At 45.7% G+C, this 14,139-nt stretch overlaps 2 protein-coding genes across 2 annotated transcripts in view; one reads left to right on the plus strand and one right to left on the minus strand.

Annotated features, from left to right (window-relative positions):
* The window catches only part of atp5pb (ATP synthase peripheral stalk-membrane subunit b), a 339,131-nt gene that overhangs the window by 184,058 nt on the left and 140,934 nt on the right, over positions 1-14,139 (minus strand). The window lies entirely within an intron of this gene.
* The window catches only part of rerea (arginine-glutamic acid dipeptide (RE) repeats a), a 119,601-nt gene that overhangs the window by 58,505 nt on the left and 46,957 nt on the right, over positions 1-14,139 (plus strand). The gene's annotated exons all lie outside the window — the stretch shown is intronic.

Genomic DNA, 14,139 nt, shown 5'->3' on the forward strand with positions numbered 1-14,139 from the left:
GTACTGTGCTCCAGTGTACTGCTCTAATGAGCAGCTTGAGAAATCACAGACAAGCCATTCAGATTATCTCTGGTCGAAATCAATATTTAATCTTGAAGTGCGGTCTAATGTAACTGGGTGATTTTACACATTGAGTGATAATGGTTGTCTCCGTGTGGGATTTCTCTTTAGACATCAATGCATCCAATTCATTGTTTCTCGTGGCTGAGGAAATTTGCCAGTGGAAATTCACCAAAACTTACCAGTGAGGCCTGAAAAGGATTGTTTTTAATTGGTCATTTGCCAAGAATGGAGATTAGGTGTAGGTTTGCAGTAATGTTCATTTAGTGTGCAAAGACCACTGGAATATGAAATCAATGGATCTGTGTTGCCGAGTGAAGCGGCCTCTAACCCTGCTTGAGCGAGCATTGCCTTTCTTTTAGCAGATTGGTTGTCTTAGCAGAGGGCAGAAGGCTCGGCGAGGGGCGGCTAGGCCCCAGGGGGCCAAAGTAATGGCTGCCTACAGCCAGGGTGATGATGGGAGGTCAGCTCGGAGGCCACCCACAGCACATTTGGAAAAGGTGGACTTGTGTGTGTGCGTGCGTTTGAGGAAGGTGTGTTGGCACTTTAGTTTCATGTATGAATACTTTTGTGCGTGGAGGGCAGTTGTTGTGTGTAGAAGGGGTTTTGAGGTGAGCTGGAGGCCTTACAGAGGGGAAGGCAGCCGGGCCCCACAGCAGCAGAGCTTTAATCGGATTGCTGCTAGAGAGTGCTGAGGACGGCAGGAACCCCTCCTTGTACGCGTACATGCACACACACACACACACACACAGACACACTTCCACAAAAACCCACGCACCTGCACCTTGATTAAGAGTGCCAGAGGAGGTCTGGGGCAGACCGAGGTAATTGTCCAGGGAGGGAGAGAGAATACTGGCTCCATTAGCTGACCCCTCTCTCTCTCTCTCTCTCTCTCTCTCTCTCTCTCTCTCTCTCTCTCTCTCTCTCTCTCTCTCTCTCTCTCTCTCTGTCTTCTCTCTTTGTGTCTCTTGCTCTCTGTTACTCCCCCGATCCATCTGTAATTAATGAACAGCCATCTGCATGCCTGTATGTGTTTGAGCAGACTGTACCCTTGTTCTGCTATGTTAAAACAACAAGCCCCGCTGGCTCTCTAAACAAATAGTGTTTTTCAATGAGTTCATTTTGTCGCTGTGCTACAGATGACAAAAGATAGGTGCTAGGCTAGCTGCGTTGAAAACTCGTAATCTCGATTTACTAAACCAGCACAAAATCCTCTTTTAGGATAATTTAGGTTGTAATTGTCCACGTTACTATAAAGCACCCTTTGCCCCGTCACCCTGCTCTCAAAACTAGGGCACAAACTTGTGCCTTTGGGGGTAAAATAGTTCACCCACTCATTCTGCCCTTTTGCAGACATAATGGTCAGTGTAATCTCATTTCCTTCTCTTGCAACAATATATTGGTAGTAGAGACGACAAGCAACTTGAGATCCATGTAAGTGCACCACACATTAGACGTCCACGCATTCTCTTTATTTCCTATCCTCTGATCCCTCCTTGCCTCTTTCTCCAACCACCACTTTTTCTTGCCACACAAATTATCGATCAAGCCCCCCCTCTGTGTGGGGGAGCAGGCCTTTGAAGGCGCAGCAGAAGGGGAGGAAATTTCATTGGTCCTGAACCAAACAACCTCATCAATACTGCCTGTCTCGCACCCTGCTCCTTTTTGCCTGTCTTTCTCTCCTCCCTCAGTCTTTACGCCGTAGCGGTCTCACTCGTGTACTTTATCTAATGACCTGTGAATCTAATTAGTGGTGTGTAGAAATCCAGAATGCAGCCATCAATCTCTTGTATGTGGTGAAGAACAAGAACTGAAGGCCGCCGCTCCGTGGCTCTATCTTTTTTTTCCGTCTCACTGTGATTTCACATCTGTTTGCCTGTTTGTTTACTCAACAGTGGCAGCTGTGGTGCCCACTGTAACCTCCGTGACATATTGATCCAGTCAAATAGATTTCAGTCTCCTACCTTCCTAAAATGTCTGCCCAGATACAGAGGGGACCAGTAGGAGGCCATTTTAGCCGTTAGAGGTATTAAACATAATCGGGAGTGGAAGCAAGACGGTGAAATGCAGCCAGTTAATTATTAATTCTCTTCTGTGCCCATGTTTAGACACTACAAGGGGAATACAGTATATGATGGAACAATTGAACATACGTCGTGAATTTAAGTGTCTTATATTGCAGCTTTCACTACAAATACACACGTCCCTCCAGTGTGTTTTCCCATGAGGGCTAGTTTCAGTTTACACCCGGTGCCATGACCTTGTAATGTGTTTACAATCTATATTTGATGAGAGTAATGCAGTCAGCCTGCCGGCTTCGTGTGTGTGTGCGTGCGTGTGTGCGTGTGTGTGTGTGCGTGTGTGCGTGTGTGCGAGCGTGTGTGCGTGTGTGTACATAGTGTATTTGTCATTATGTTTACATGCAGTGTACGTATATATCTGCTTCAACAGTACTCACACACACACACAGTGTGAGCTGCCTGTTGTGTGAGGGGAACCAATAAGCCATCTGACAGCGACTGAGCAATGAACAATCTGCAGCCATATCTGCCCATTGACCCTGGCTTCACCCATCCATCCTGCTTTTCTTACCTCGATTGTCTCCTCCGTCTCCATTTCTCTCCCTCTCACTCTCTCATCTGTCTGCTTCTACACTTCATCCCCCCCTCATCCACACTCCTCTTTATCTGCTGTCACTCTCCTCCCTCGCTCCTCCCATCCCATGTTCTAGTCATTGTGTCCATGTCCTCAACACTCATTGACCCCCCCTGCCTCCCTCTCTGCTTGTATCTAACCTCATTTGCTGTTATTGGCCAAGTCAGCTGTGTTCTGTCCTCCCTCCCTTCCTTCCCCACATCCCTCTCTTTTTCTCCCTCTGCTTTCTCCCAGCATCCCTGTCTCCCTCCCTCTTTCGCTAATGGAGTGATTGCAGCGTTTTTCCCTCCGGGAGAGCAGGATAGAGGAGCCCAGTACGCCAAAACACACACACACGCACACACCAGACACACACACATGCAGTGTCTCTGGCAGGCACAACACACACAACCACACACACACACACACACACACACATCACTGGATCTCCCTGCTCATGGACATTTAATTAGATACCATGTACAATGCAATTATGGTGCCAGGAGTCCAGCTAATATGTTGCAGGCTTGATCAGCTTAAAAGGATGAGGGATTTTCTTTGTCATATAACCAGTATACTGTGTGTGTGTGTGTCTGTGTGTGTGTGTGTCTGTGTCCGTCAGTCCTCTTTAAAATCACAGCATTAGGTTCTAGTCACCTCAAAAAAAGATTGAGAGTGCTCTGTTTGCATTGGTGAAAACGTTGTCTGATGGGTTGTGTTTGTTTGGGCTTCCAGCACTGTCAAATTACATTCCCACACATTGTACATTGTACTTGTACAGTGTGTGTGTGTTGTTGTGTGTGTGTGTCTGAAAGTAATTGATGTCTGTGTCAATCTAATTGCTGAAATGTGTTAAAACAACAGGCGTTCTTGAAAGGGAAAATGAATTGCCTATAAACCTTAGCTCCTATTGATTAGCGTTGGGCCGTACACATGCAAGATTTGTTAATGCGGCTTCAGGTGACCTCTGGATGCCCAAACAAGGAAAACACATGGTAAATTGTTTCAAGTAACAACAAACGACATCCCGGTCACGTAAATTGCTATAGTAACCCAGCTGACTGTGATTTTTCCAATTTATTTAGTCATATAGCTTTACTCATATTTACTCATTTTAAATGTCAAATGCATTTTACAATTAGCTTTCAAAATGATCGTCAGCTCTGCATTCATCTGTTGAATAATGAATCTCAGCTGTTATTAAAAACTTGAATCCCATGTACCCTAGCTACATACTATTTGACAGGTTCTCTCCGTGTGACGGGTGTTTGTGAAAAATGATCACCTCAGTTACGTTAAAACACTTGTTGAAACAATTGATTGGAAAGCCAAAGCACTTAATTAGCAGATAGCTTTTGCTAGTGTTTTTAAATACAATTCTGCCTTAAAACAATGGCGCAAGATCACAAGCCCATACAGTTCAATTGATATTATAAACATGTTAAACTTGATTATAAAAAGTCACTGATTACTTGTGACAGTTCGCAGTGTACAACCAGATCATATTTACTGTCCATGTGGTGTGGCTATTCTAATGTTTGTGTTGCATGTAAACAACACTTTTACACCTCCAGTGCACACAGACGTGTGTGTGTGTGTGTGTGTGTGTGTGTGTGTGTGTGTGTGTGTGTGTGTGTGTGTGTGTGTGCGTGTGCGTGTGTGTGTGCGTGTGCGTGTGTGTGTTTGTTTGTGTGTGATCCTCAGCTCTTTCTTTCATTCCACGGTCCACTCAGCTGCTTTAAGCGAGCTGGTACATTTTATAGACTTGAACATGTGGAGGTGCAGCCTTTCACAATTGGTGTGTGTGTGTGTGTGTGTGTGTGTGTGTGTGTGTGTGTGAGGGGGGGGGCTGTCTTAAGTGTCTGCTTTCTGTGAGGAAGCAGCTTTGACAAGGGCATCTAGGCGTCTATGGACATGGCCGGCCAGCCGAGCCTGCTGCAAGCTGTTTGATTGAAGCATTCTGGCTGTAATGTTCCCCATTGAGTAGCAGCCTTAAAGCAATAGAACCACAGGACAACAGCTACTAAACCCTGAATGGCTCTCACCCACCTACAAAAGGAAAACAGAGCAGAAAATTGTCGCCAATTTTATACTTCTTAACTGTGGTCGGCTGGAGCAAGTTAACACATGAAGTGGAATCATTTTATTAAGTCCGAGCAAACCAAATCATGCTCAGATTACCTCCATTTATTTGACAAATAGCCCCCATGCTCTCCTCCCCACACACTTGCTTGTGTGGAGACCCTGTGAGCAAAAGGGTTTTTTTTCCAGCTGCTTTGGCAGTATCTGGTGACTTTCCACATTATTATGACTGTGTTGATTAATGCTCCACTCCGAGGAGGTATGCACCCCCTCCTGTTCCCTCCCTCCTTAGCCATCTCAGCACACTTGAAATTTCATTGAGGTGATGCTATTAATGCCATGCTTTGTGGTAGCATCGGGTCATTTAGCCAAGGTGCTAGGGTCACTAGCTGCAGCAGCTGCTGTTGCTTCGCAAGCTTTTTGAGCGGACACAATCTGCAAGATGGACAAGTGCTAGTCCTCCTCTGATGTCGGGTTGCAAGCTCGGTGCATTTCTCAAATCAGATGGAGACAGGCACGCATCTCTCAAACGGCTACACAGCCCCGTCTCTCTTCAGGCAGGCAGGTAAGATTGATTGTCCACGAGAGCGCAGTGATGAATAAATAAAGCAATACAAATGGTAAGGTTGAGATAACAGCATAGTTCCGATTCAGCAAGTGCAGGGGGCTGTATTCAGCTCCTCTCGGGTATAAAAACCAAACCTATCCAACCCTCCCCCTGGCTCCTCGCCTCTATTCTCCTCCGTATCCCCCTCTTTTCATCTTTTTGGACAGATAACACTTTCTTCTCTCACCCTCAGTGCCCTCCCTGTGCATTAGCTAAATGCTGCTATGGAAACTATTTGTTCAGCCAATAGGATGATCTCTTTCCCTAGGATAGAAGATGGGAGGGGAGGGAAGTGGAGACAGACTGAAATCAAAATGGGGTTGTGTGTGTGCGTGAGTGTGTGTGTGTGTGTGTGTGTGTGTGTCTGTGTGTGTTTTTATGAGTGGTGATTACCTTCCCAGATGGAGAGGGTGCAGACTCTGGACAGTGGGGGTTGGTCGGGCTGAAGGGCCAGGCTCTAGGCCATAGCATTTTCATAAGACTCTTTAAAAGCTCAATCAATAGCCACCTCTTTGACCCACCACTGCTAAATTATTCAGCAGAGAAGCCTTTTTGCCTACTCTTCCCCCTTGGAGTTTCATTAGTTGAGTTTACTTTCACTGGCTTGGCGGTATCGCTCACACGCACAGATACATGCAAATTTGTCGAGTCATTTTTCAGTGACGGATGACATTTGGACCTCGCATATATATCCACGGTGCTAATTTCACCCCTTGTCGCTGAGTTGTTGAAATATTCAGCGGCTCCTCAGACACTTTTCTTTTTTTTTCTGGCACATCACAAGTGAAAATGTCTCCACTGATGTCTTCACTATAATCTGAGGCAAATTCACTGTGCTCCGGGACAGAGCACTACATTTTATCTTTTAAGCAGAAGAGCAAACAGACAGTGCCATCTTCTTTGGCACCAGCTTTGATGAGAAAGATGTCAAGAAAGGCAGCTAGATTTGACTCTGTCAAAACCTACTCCCAACTGGTCTTCACTGTATGTGAAAAATATGACAGTGGCAGTTTAATTACCTGACCAGGTTTTTCCTTTGAAATGAAAACAGGAGACTCCTCCATAGGGGGTTTCATGCTAAATTAGAGGTTGAGGGGTCCTTTGAAGTAGACTAGCGTTCATAGTATCCTAGATGGCCAGATGGTTTCCAAAGTAGATACTAAAGAATTGCAGAGGAGCCAGTTTAATTCTGTGCTTTAATCATTAGAGATGCACCGATCGAATCTTGCCGGTTTTCAGCTGATCAGCCATAAACCGTCCAGTCACCAGTCCTGGCCAACACAGACGGCCCCACAACACGTGGCACTTTTTTAAACACAGTGTGTAAAAATTTTAATTGTAATAAATTCCAATCGTGCGGCTCCAGTTATTGCATTGACCGACTCATTTGTCAATAGCAAAGTTAAATTCAACTAAACTATCATGATGTGTTAAAATGTAATCTTTTAAAATTAAATTTTTGGTGAAATACTTAACTAAATACAGATGTTGTTTTTTACAGCAATATAAAATAGATGTTAGAGAGGGAAATATGACATAATTGAAGATTTTTTTAAATAACAGCAAGTGTTTCCATGAAGGTTATACACGGCTTTGTTCCTATTCATTGAATTGTGTGTATTTATATGAAAGAAAACAGTATAAATGACATCAACAAAGTAAATGGAGGGATGGTTGAAATTATTTGAAATTATTATTATTAGCTGTCAAATATATTTCTTTGACTATCAGACTTTTTTTTTTTTAAGAAAAATCTGAAATCTGAATCAGCCAAAAAATTGCAACCAATGCATCTGTAGTTTGTATCTCAGGTAGTAGCTCAGTATTGTATTTGGAGGAGATTGTCTCATGTCTGCCAGGCCACCCAGGACTGAGTGTAGTAACCAGACACTAAACACATTGGCGTGGATTGTTCAGGCTTTAATTGGATTGTCCTCTGCTTTGAAAATTGGACAGCTAATTTTACCCCACCTCATTGTCCTCTCCCACTTTACATTTCCACTTCCCTCTTCCACTTTTCCCCCCTCCTTTCCACCCTCCACTTTTCCATGCTCTCTCAGCTGAAATGTGCTTCACCGCTGGTTCGCAGCTCAGCTCAGTGTAATTTCCAGCTTGTCCAATGTGTGACATGCCAATAAAAAAAAAAATGAGAGGGAGAGAGAGAGAGAGAACAGGAGGAGGAGGGGCAAGAGGGTACCGCTGTGGAAGTGGAGATTTACAGTGGTATCGGGTTCACACGCTTCAACCAGGGCCCCCCACCCTTCTCTGTTAAAGAACACATGGTGCAAATTAACTCTCACCAGTAGAAAGAGCAAAGGGAGGAAGGAAAGAGGGAAGAAGGGCATCGGTCACAGAGAGGAGCAGGCACGAGAGGAGGACATTTCAGGGATTGCTATGAGGTCTGAGGAATGTTGACACTTTGTACCTCGGAGCACGCTGCCTCACACAGCCCTTAAAACAACAGCAACATCACCACAGGCTGCCATCTCCAGCAGCTCCCCTGCAGCAGCCCAATCTCATACAGGCCCTCTGACACTCTGTACATGCGCTACAGCTCGAATCGCTGCTAGCTGCATCTATTCTTCGCTTTTGGATGCTTTGTTGATCTAAGGCAACACAATCGGATCACATGTGCTCATGCTTTGATCGTGAAAGCACAATATCACTCTGTTTAAGAGCTCTCATATGCCACTGCTCGAGCACAATGCCGTCCAGTCAGTATACATGAACAATAAAACCTTCTCTTAAACCTAGGAACCAAATGGGCCATGTGTCTTGTCATGTCATCAAGATTTAGACACCGGAGCAGCTCCATCAGCAACACATGGGAGCCTTTGTCAGATGAGGATTTTTTTTTTTTTAGTCATAAAATCATCTGAACCATAAAATGCACCAATATCCCCAGAGCTGAACTCGGCACAGCCTCACTTTCTGTCGCACAAAGACAAATTAGGATCTATGGCAGACAGGAGGAGGATTGTGTGTCTTCTGTTCAATGCGTCACATTTTCTGCCCGCAGTGGCAGTGACTGGTGTTGCACGTGCTTTGATGGGCGAGTCTAAATTGTATTTGCCTCTCTGTCACCGCTAGTGGATCACATGGTCCGAGGGAACCACAGCTGGGAGGGCTTGGAGACGCTTGGCCAGACATGGGCGGGCACACACACACACACTGTACCTTTAATCTACGCACAGGTTTTGTGAATTTAACCCACGCACAAAAACATTGCCCAATTAATTAATTGAATGAGATCCATCTAAATCCTCTACCATCTTCAACCCCCATCCCCCTCCCTCTCAGCCCCATTTTTCTCCCGAACATTATCTCTGCTGAGATTTCTCGCTGCTACCAGTTGGTTTTATTGTCGCCTCGATCTTCAAAAGTACGCTATGAAGCAGCATAAACACTATGTGTGATGCTAAAGACATTTCCTGGCATCAAAGGGCCGAGCTGTGCTATCCCCTCAGTAGCTGTATTCATTTCTGCTCCCGCCACGCTCAAACGCTCTTTGTTCTTCTCTTTATAGGAATGTACTTAACAGTTTGGCTGTGTTGTGTTTGTGAACAGAGCCGCCTTTGTTCCAGCAGGCAGTTAACACTTGTGCACAGAGCAGAGGGAGTAAAGTCTGCGTTATTAAGCCTACTGTTAAATCAGCCGAAGCACTGTCTTAATGGAATTATTAAGAAAACACAGGCCTCCCCTTAGCCCCCATTTTTTTGTACAGTTGTCAAATCCCCATATAGCCTACTGTTGTGAAGGCAGGCCGCTGCCGTGCGAGGCTGTCTATATGTGGAGCGTTGTCTGATTTGCTGCTTAATTTCATCTTCCTTGCTCGCTCTGGAGCTAATTGAAATAATCAGAGCATTTCTTTTTCTTTTTTTTGTTAAATACATATGGTACTGGCTGAGTGTTTATAATAGGACTAACACACTCAGCTATATAGACTTTCACTGCAGCATCACGACAAGCTAACCTTGGGCTATTGAGCTTAACAGCCCATTTATAGATCGCCATAATGCCCTCCCCATTTGAGGGTGAATAACTCTTTTATAGGCTCCCATCATTTGCTCTTTTCATATCTTACAGCATTCCTCACCTTCTTCCACATTATTTCTCTTCGACTTCTCCTTCCTCCCTCTCCTCTGCTGTCTGGTCCTTGTGATGAATCTTGTGCCTCAAGGCATTGTGGGATGGGGGGGCGGGGCTGATTTGGGTCCATTACTGATGGTGGCCCAGCACGGGGGCATGTCGGTATCAGTTCAAACGCCAGCTAGAAAGGACGGCAGGGAAAAAAAACAACTCTCATCTTCCTCCCACCTCTCCGTCTCCTACCTTCACCCTCTCTTCTCCAGGTGAAATAGAATGATTTAATGTGCGGCCCTGTCCGAGTGGGTAATGGAGTTGGCGGATGAGTGTGAGAGGCTCTCTCCATCAGCAGGCGGAGGGGTGTTGGAGGTGATTGAGACCCTCGTCTGTGTAGGTGTGCTCCTTGTATAGAACTGTGATCTCTCGTCCTCTCCTCCCTGCAGAGCCAAGATACTCACATTTACACAAAACTCGCACACTGTTTTTCCAGTGTGTGGAACCTGTGCTTACACTTCTCTAGCTGTAGACTTGTGACAGGACCTGTAGGGGACTGATGGAGCCTGCTGTTAACAGATGGCTTACCGTCTCTTGGTTTACTCTTTTGGACCAAAACGCCTCTAAAGATGCCTCCCTGGATCAAATTAGAGGGGATATTAGAAAGGCTTAGTCTGACTGATAATGAGACATATTATTCAGCTTCTTTGAGGCTACTAATCGCGTGTTTCATGTAGGGAAGAGTTTGGACTTTTTATCAGATCGCACAACTGAAATAAAGTAACTTTGAGCTTGTCTAAGAGGTTATGTTGCAGTCTAAGTAATTCAAAGAGTGAAGGTACAGATGAAGAATATTGATTACTACAATTGATCACACTCACGCTGTCCTTGCTCTCACCCCTCGTCTTTGTTTGGTCTGTTAACATTTTACATGGCTTAGAACCCCTTTATCAGCATTCACATCCAGTCCAGCTCATCGTTAAAAAAAGCCTGCCTCTGCCTAAAGGCAGAAGTATTGCTCCTTTAAGAGAGTATATTTAACAGCCCTGCCCTTGTGTGGATGACTGCTTGAGACTCCTGCTTAACTCTGAACACAGCAGCAACTGGCCATAATTAGGTGCAAACTGTTTGCTGCCACGCTAAAATGACATTTAAATGCCAAATGGCAGCGAGGGTGTGTATAATATGTGGGATCTCTGGCCTGTTGCTGCAGACGCTGCTGGATTGTTGCTGCTGCCATAGAGTGGTTACACAGAGATAAGTGGTTGTTCTTGTGGCATCAGCCTACACTGCGCTTGTTAGCTCATCAGCTAGGACTCCCCATGCAAAAACCTTTTCGCACTCCACCAGCTATTGTTAGCGGAGATGCTGCTATCTGGTAAACACATGGGGGTAGGCATTTAACTAATTAACGTGCAAGTGTGTGCAGATGAGGCGGTGGCTCCTGCTGCGAGCACAGTTTCACCAAGCTCAGCTTTTGGAGTGGAAATTCACTGAGGAGGCCATGTAGCTTTCCACTCACCTAGGAGATGTCTTTTTTTTATTTCCAACCTCAAATCCGTTAGGACTGTACATAGCTGATTTTGTCTCTTTTGATTAAGTCTTTTGTCTATGTAGTGCTGACACCCACTCTGTGCTGTTTCATTTAACTGCTCCGACTTTAGTAGGCTAGCTGCTGGTGTAGTGTTTGTGAGCACACAAAGGCCCATATAAGGAGTGTGTATCTGCTCTACATGGTTCTGCACATAATCACAAGGTGTCTGGAGCCCACCTGTCAAGTCCCACCACAGCCATCTTTAGCACCAGCCTGACAAAAACCACCAGAGCACAGCCGGCTGTACGCCAGCCTGCTGATGTACTGTGCTAACATGCTATAACAACAATATTTATAATGGTAATATGTCATGCCAAGCTCGCAGTCATTGGTCGCCTTGAATGAAAAGAAGCAGTGTTTTCACAGGGCTGGTGCAGCAGTCGCCGGGCTTTATAGCCTTTAAAGTAAAGCAAGACTACACATCCCCACATCCCTACCAAAGACTCTCATTCGTGTGTGTGTGTGTGTGTGTGTGAGCAGCCTGTGTAATCACTCCTAGCTGGCGGGCTCAGAGGGAGAGGTGGAATCAATGCAGTGGGCTATGAAGAGAGGAGAGAGAAAGGAAGGGAGGGAGGAGGTTGATCAATATCGTAGCAGCAGGGTGGGGTAATATCCACTTCATGCAGTGCCGCCGCAAACAGGGAGGATTGAGAGAGTGAGGCGGGGGATGCAGAGCAGAAGAACAGCAATGAGAGCAAAGAGGAGAGGGAGGGGCAATGGTAAAAAGATGCAAATCTCCGTGGCACCGGTAAACAAGAGGCTTTTCTGTCAATCACCAGATGAAGTGGCACATTTAGCATTCTCCTTCCTCCCTCAGCCATTCCAACACTGCCGGGGACTGTTTGCAAGGCAGCTGCCTGCCCATTGGTCCAGGCCGGTGACGGGGCGTGTTCTACGTGGTGATAATGTATGGGCTGCCATGGCAATGATACCCGCTGTTTAAAGAGAGTCATCACCAACCCCGCCCTGTTGTATTCCACAGACTGTTAGTCAATGTCAACTGGATCGCTCCATCATCGGCATCATATCACTCGCCACACATAATCTATTACAAGCATCCAGTGTGTTACAAAGGGCCAGCTGTAAGAACACCTAATCACCCTCCACCCAAGGACAGGTGGATGTCAATCACAGCGCCACAATAGAGGAGGAAAGGCGGGAATCTGCCAACAAGGCAGACTGAAACCCGACTAGCTTCACACACGTAGCTGTAGCACATAAAGCTCCCTTTATGCCGCCAGTGCTACGTCGTTTGAGGTTGCATGTGCACTCCCAGATCTCATGCTGATTGCATGGTATGGTGAACTGTGTCTCCTCTCTGCGTGATTTAACTTCAAAGCCGTGACTGGGCTGAGCCGAGCGGGGCTTTTGCATTGCCACTTAGAGCTGGGAGACAGGATGTGATGGCGGACAAGTGAACTGTATAGTGTAAATGGACACTTCCTCTGTGGTGGGTAGGAAGTCCCCGTCAAACCATATGGTCACACTGGGATGCACAGATCGTGTGTGTGTGTGGGTGTTTCCCATCAGTGGATGTGCATTTATTCCACTGTTCCTGTATATCGTATCATGCTGTTACACCTAATCATTTTGACCTGGCCTCTTGTCTACCACACCTTACAGCCATCTTTTAAAGACAGCGCTAGATCACCTCTCAGTGATGTGGCGGGGGCAATCGGTGGAAAAGCAAAAGGTGACTTGCAGAGAAGAAAGCATTGTTCAGCCACAGCAGTGACCCCTATGTCTTTTCTTTAGCGCTTTTCTTCTTTTTGCTTTCTTTCTCTCCTTCTCTCACTCACTGCGGGTAAACAGTCATCCCCCTCTCCTTGCTGACAGAGTGAGCTGAGGCAAGTAATTCCCCCGTCTACAGCAAAATCCTTTACCTCCCCTGCCCAGCCCTGGATGCTGCTGCACAAAGCAAATGCAGTCTCTCTGTGTGTGTGTGTGTGTGTGTGTGTGTGTGTGTGTGTGTGTGTGTGTGTGTGTGTGTGTGTGTGTGTGTGTGTGTGTGTGTGTGTGTGTGTGTGTGTGTGTGTGTGTGTGTGTGTGTGTGTGTGTGTGTGTGTGTGTGTGTGTGTGTGTGTGTGTGTGTGTGTGTTCAAAGTATGCCTTTTGATTTACAGGCACACACAGATAAATGGGCGGAGAAGGCTTTGATGTGCCTCAGTTGCAGAGAGCGGAGATGTTGGTGTGTTGTTCAACCTCTTTGTCTCGCGCTCGCTCTCTCACTTTCTCTCTCTCTCTCTCTCGGCGGATGCTCTCTCTTTGCATGTGAGTGTGTGAATGATAACCAATGTGTTTGACACACTAAGCTGATCAGGACACCAGTGTTTTCCCCATGTCCTACATTAGTTAGCAAGTGTTAACTGAACCATGTGTATTTTATGGTCTTATTGTGTTGTTCGTTTGGGAGCAACATAGACGGCGCAAGGGGCTGCCGTTTTAATTAGCAGGCATTATTCTATTAGTCAACCATTGACCTACTCAAAGATGTTGTCACCTGAGTGTTCTCTTGGTATCTTGTCATTATTATTACAACAAAAAATACAGCATTTAGAAAGAATATTATGGATGAATTTTACTTTGACCTATAATATCTACCAGCATGTGCAGAAATTAATGACATGCAAAAAATGCACTGCTGTTAAAGGACCGGTATCTGCTCCTTTTGTGTGAGGAGCAACAGAAGGAGCACTGCCAGAGCCCTACAAAGTGACCTCCAGCAGGCTACTGGTGTGCATGTTTCTGACCAACCTATCAGAAACAGACTCCATGAGGACGGCATGAGACCTCTAGTGGGACCTGGTCCCACAGCTCAGCACCGTACACCTCCATCGGCGTTTTAAATCCAGCCCTCAGTGGGCTGAGGATTTTGGTTTCGATTGAAGGTTGTTACGTCATTTTATTCTCTAACATCAGTAAAGATTTTCAACTATACTCCCTTCATCAAGATCTAATGTGTGATTTAAGTGTTCCCTTTATGTTTTTGAGCGGTGCATCATATTACATTATGGAGGATATCAGTAGGTACTTAAAGTCCCGACAGAATGTGTGTAAACGTGTCTAAAGGTATATTTTTCAC

The sequence above is a fragment of the Eutrigla gurnardus genome (assembly GCF_963514095.1).
Source record: "Eutrigla gurnardus genome assembly, chromosome: 8".
Classification (NCBI taxonomy): Eukaryota; Metazoa; Chordata; class Actinopteri; order Perciformes; family Triglidae; genus Eutrigla; species Eutrigla gurnardus.